Source organism: Ursus arctos, chromosome X, assembly GCF_023065955.2.
Source record: "Ursus arctos isolate Adak ecotype North America chromosome X, UrsArc2.0, whole genome shotgun sequence".
Lineage (NCBI taxonomy): Eukaryota > Metazoa > Chordata > Mammalia > Carnivora > Ursidae > Ursus > Ursus arctos.
The window spans coordinates 91,054,625-91,060,507 of record NC_079873.1 but is presented as its reverse complement, the minus strand read 5'-3'; positions in this window follow the sequence as shown (position 1 = coordinate 91,060,507).

Below are 5,883 nucleotides of genomic sequence, written 5' to 3'. Positions count from 1 at the left end.
ACAACACAGCTGTGGCAAGTACGTGACATTAAAGCCACTGTACGATGGAATGACTTAAACCCAGTGGTTCCATTTGAATGTTATCTGTTAGTCTATCTGTAGATGTTCACTTTCTTATTTTACACTACTGGGAGAGGATATGTATCCTCAGACACCCTTACTGTAACTCTCGCTGACAGCTGAGAGATCCGCACAAGTATCTGGGCATAGAATTTGACTCTCTGTGTGTCAAGCATTGAGTTACTAAATACGAGGTCAGAACTAATCTAATGTATGAATCAACTTCTTTCAGAGCATCTCCCTCCCTCCTCTTCCCTTAAAAGGAGTGGCTTGCTTTGCAAAGGTCTGTTTCTTGTGTCTTCGAGTAAACGATTAACCACTTGCATGAGAATCCTATAAACATTTGGGAAACAGTCTTCGAGACACTTCTTTTTGTCCACTGGAGCCATGTTGAGTACATTCAAGCTGTTGGAATTTACAAGATAGCAGCCTAGTCACAGAACCGGTATTGTCCCAGATAAGCTCATGCAACAAGCCTTGTAAGGCGATTTGTGATTATCACTCTCCAACTCGGAGTTTCTCAACCTCAACACTGTTGACATTTGGGGCCAGATGATTCTCATTTGTTGGGAGGCATTCCTGCTCATCGGAGCATGTTTGGCAGCATCCCTGACCTCAACCTGGTAGATGCCAGAAGCAAGCCCCCACCCATGTCGTGACCACCAAAAATGTCTTTAGACACTGTCAAATGTGCCAGGGGGAGAAAGGCCGTGGACAAAATCTCCCGCAGCTGAGAACTACTGGTCTCAGTAAAGCGTTCATAACTTCTTTGCAGTGAGGTTGGCGCTGCGCTTCTAGTTTCCACTAGAAGCTTGGGGTTAGTGTAAAGAAGAGAGAAGTGGCATTTGAGAGGAAGATCTTTGAGTTTGGCAGAGGCAGTTAAGAGGGTAGGGGATATATAAATAGGTACAATATTAACCTCTCCCCTACTGGATCGTTTTACAGAAGAATCAAGAAAGGTATTATTTGCGTGATGAGATAGCACATATTGATGGGAAATAGATTGGAATGGTTAAGAATTTAGTGGGTAGAATAAAATGGATCTTTCTATGAATTCCAGCTCTGCCACTTCCCGGCTGAGTGACTTTGGACAAGTTTCTAAACATTCCATCTCTCAGTTTCCTCGTTTGTAAAATGGGGACAATACTAGAGCATTCGTTTCACTGGGTTGTGATGATTCAATAATAGAATGTAAATAAAGTGCTCATCAGGCAAAAAAAGAAAAGCACCTCAAAAAGGTAACTCCCTTTATGTAAACAACAAAGAAAATCTCTAGGAAAGTTGTTTGGCTAGTTTTTTTTTTCCCCACCTTGATGTTGATTTTGGAAATACAAAAACTAATGTGGTACTGCATCTATTTGTATGAGCTAAACCATAAAAACTTTCCTGAACAATCTTCCTCTAATAATCTTCCCATCTAAATGGAATTTAGCTTTCTGATTCATAACAGGAGAGCAATTCCCTGAATTGTAAATCCATGCATGGTTATCAAAAACTAGGCTAGGACAATGGTGGGAACCACTGTAGCTACACACAGGACCTGAAATTCGTATGCACCCATGCACCCGGAACTAGAGAGTTCCAGCCACTCTGGAACCACTACAAAGATTATTCAAAACTTGTAAAGTAAGAGACAGGCTGGCTGGATTTGGGCCAATAAAATCATGTTAGACCTGTTTGGTTCATGTGTGATTGAATTGGCCTGTAACAAAACATAGAATTAGGAAGCCAAAACTTTGACCTTTTCTGTATCACTAAGAAAAATCCACCAACTGAACTGAAAACATGGAGGTGTACCCTCATGTACCTCCCCCTGAAATCACAACAAATTTAGTATCGGAGTTTCAACTACAGAGTAGGCAGTTATGCACTTGAGAAGTAGATAAAGAAGGACATTGATTTCCACGTGCATGGAGATTGAGCCATCAAAAGTTCTCTTTCTTCAAGGCACCAAGTCTAAGACCCCTTGAGGGCCATGAGAAAATGGGGAAAATGTCCAGGTTTTGTTCAAGCCTCCCTAAATCGCCCTTATGTTTCAGCGTCGATATTAATTCAGCCAAGTACCTCGAGTGCTTCAAGAAAGAGTAGTGTCGGACTGGCAGTCCATCTACACTGAGCCTTCGACCGCAGGCTCCTGCCCAGACCTTGAAACCCAGCAGATCTTGCTGATCAATGTAATGATTACGACTAAGGAGAATCTGAGATTTCTCTAGCATTTGCCTCTCTTGCCAGTCTGGCTTAAATCTGTTCAACTTCAAGGCATAGTATAGATCTCTTTGGTTTACTCCAGATTTGGACTAAGCCCTCATGATGCCCATATGTTTCTTTTTACATTACTCCCACCTCCAAGAAATACAAGTCCAAAGCATTAAATCAAAATCATCAACGATCCCACCTGCCAAAAATGTACTGTTTTGGTACATAAATAATTTCAAACATTTTCCTATGGAGATGTGTCTTTTAGAATGATTTGATAGTTATCTAGCTAAATTCAAGAGACCAGATGAAACGAGGTCCCCTACTCTTCCGCCATCTTGCCTGAAACCAGGGATGTGTATTTTAAACAAAGGATCACTTGATATATTTTTTAACAAGTGTTTTTCCTTACCCATTATCTTACATGTGGATAGGTATATACATATATATGTACATATAATAGAAGTACTATATATGTGTACAACATACTTATAAAGAAATGAACTAATCGTAAGTATATAGTTGGACAATTTTTCACAAAGCAAACATGCGCCATGTAACCATCATTCAGGTCAAGAAATAAAATATTACTGGCTTCCCTGTGCTTTGTGCTTCCTTCCAGCCACACTAGCCATGCCAAAAACAAAACACTATCCTGACTTCTTCCACCTTCCAACTGCTTTTATGTTTCTCATCTTTGTATCAATGGAATGGTAGCTATGCACTTGTTTTTGTATCTGGCTTCCTTTGTGTCTCTTTATATTTAAAAGATTCATCCAAGTGGTTGCATATGGCAGTAATCACTCTCCCTTATTATTACACAGAAGTCCATTGTGTGAACATACAACAAAGTATTTATTCATTCTATACTTGATGAACGTCGGGATGTTTCCAATTCTTGGCTCTTATGAACACTACTGCTAAGAATCTTCTCGTACACATCTTTGGTACATTTATGTTCACATTTCTCTTGTATCTAATTAAAAGGGGAATTGCTGGATTATAGGCTATGGTTAGCTTTAATATAGAATGTCAAACTGTTCCAAAGTGGTTGTGTCAGTTTGCAATCCCACCAGCAGTTCATGGGCATCCCAGTTGCTTTATGTCCTCGCCAAAACTTGTTATTACCTATCGCTTTCATTTTCGCCACTTGCGTGGATGTGCAATTATGTCACAATCTGTTTAACCCTTTTGCCTATTGGGTTGCCTGTCTTTATTGATATGTAGAAATTCCTAAGACATTCTGGGTACACCAACTTGATTGGTTATATATATTGTGAACATCTTCTCCCAATCTACAGCCTGTTTTTTCCCTCTCTTAATGATGCTTTTGAGTAACACACGTTCTTAATTTAATATCCAATTTTATAGCGCTGTCTTTTAATAATTGTGTTCTTGTGTTCTATTTAAGAAATCTTTGTCCAAGGTCAGTAAGATATTCTCCTGTGTGTTTTTTCTGGAAGCTTGATCATTTTATCTTTCACATTTTTATCAATAGTCCATGGAATTGATGTGTGTATGGTGTAATATGGAGGGCAGATTTCCTTTTTCCCTATTGGCTACCCAGTAGACCATGAATCCAGCACCATTTATTGAACAAGTCATCTTTCCCTGCCGTGCTGCAGGGAAACCAAATAATCATATACGTGTGTAGGCTGGTTTCTGAACTCTGCCCCATTGCTCTATTTCTCTCATTTTGTGCCAATATCATGCTATATGAATTCTTGTAACTTTATTGTTAAGTTTCATTATCAGACATGGGTGTATTCTATCTTTACTCTTGTCTTGATTATTCTTGGCCCTTGCCATTTCCATAAAAAACTTTATAATAAGCATGTCGGGGTGCCTGGGTGGCTCAGTCAGTTAAGCATCTGCCTTCGGCTCAGGTCATGATCCCGGGGTCCTGGGACTGAGTCCCACATCGGGCTCCCTGCTCAGCGGGGAGTCTGCTTCTCCCTCTGTCCTTTCCCCTGCTCATTCTCTCTCTCAAATAAATAAATAAAATCTTTAAAAATAAATAAAATAAAATAAGCATGTCAATTTCCACAAAACTCCTGCTGCAATTATACTTGAGACTGCTGCGGAACTTAGAGATCAATTATAAAAATTGATATTTTTATAATAGTGTGTGGTACTATATATGCATGGTATATACCTCCATGTATTTAGATCTTTTTACTATCTCTCGGTAATTTTTTATAGTGTACTATGTATTGACCTGGTATACATTTCATTTGATATTTCCCAGGTATTTTTTTTAATTTTTAAAATTTCATCTTCTATGATTATTTCAGACATACAAATGCAATTTTACATTTGATCTTGTGGCCAATAAACTCAATAATTTACTTATTAATTGCAATAGCTTGCTTATAGATTCTCTTACGTTGTCTACACACACAGTTTTTCATCTGTGAATAATGAGTTTTATTTCTTCCTTTCTAATCCTTACACCATTTTTTCCTTGTCTTCTTGCATTGGCTAGCACCTCTGGAACAATAATAAATGGGTATTTTTGTCTCATCCCCAGTCTTGGTGTGTATAGAGGGAGAGAGCCTTTCACATTTTATTCTTACACATGTCCCCCATGACTTTTGATATATACTTCTTATCAGACGAAACAAATTTCTCCACTCTTTCTAGTTTGCTACAAGTATTTTTTAAGATTTTATTTATTTATTTGAGAGAAAGAGCCAGCACAAGCAGGGGGAGGGGCAGAGGACAGGGAGAAGGACAACGCGGGACTCGAGCCCAGGACCCTGGAATCATGACCTGAGCTGAAAGTAGCCGCTTAACCGACTGGGCCACCCAGGCGCCCCAATTTTTATTCTTATTTTTATTTTGAATGGATTTTTCTCAGATGTGTTTTTCTGCATCTAGTGAGATAAAATATGAATTTCTCTTTGATTCTGTTAACGTGAATTACATTCACTGATTTGCATTTCTGAAACAAACCCCTAACCTATCTGGGCTATATTATCTTTTTTTAATATAGCACTGCATTTTATCTGATGGTGTGTTAGGATTTTCCATTAAACAAAATTTTAACATGTTGCAGATATCTAACCATGTCAATAAATATGGATCTATTTTATCATTTTTAATGATTATTGATGCACTATCATGGAAGTTGTTTTCAAAATTTTGCCCTCATAAACAGCATTGCACTGAACACCCTTGTGCATACATATTTAGCTTGTATCTGTTTCCCAAAGTACTAAGTAACATTGTCTTTTTGGTTTCACTTGAACTCAGCAGTAGCTTTGTTAAGTATCAACTACCAAGAATTAGATCCAGATTTCCCGGTAGCAGAAGCTCCCCAACATTGTCTTGAGTTTGCTCCTACTGGCCCTGGCTGAAGACATACCTACTCAAAGGACATAGGGCCTAGGAAGTGAAAAACCTCAACACTACAGTGCTCAAAGATAACCTGGGAAAATACTTTATGAAACCATTGAATGTGGTTTCAGGAAAACCGAAATTGATCATTACAAGAGCAAGGCAAATGGAGTCAGAAACACTGGATTCATATACCAGTTACCAGCTATGTCATCTTAGGCAAATTAGTCCTTGCTGTAACCCTGAGTTTCTTCACCAATAAAATAGGAATATATTAACATTAGAGGA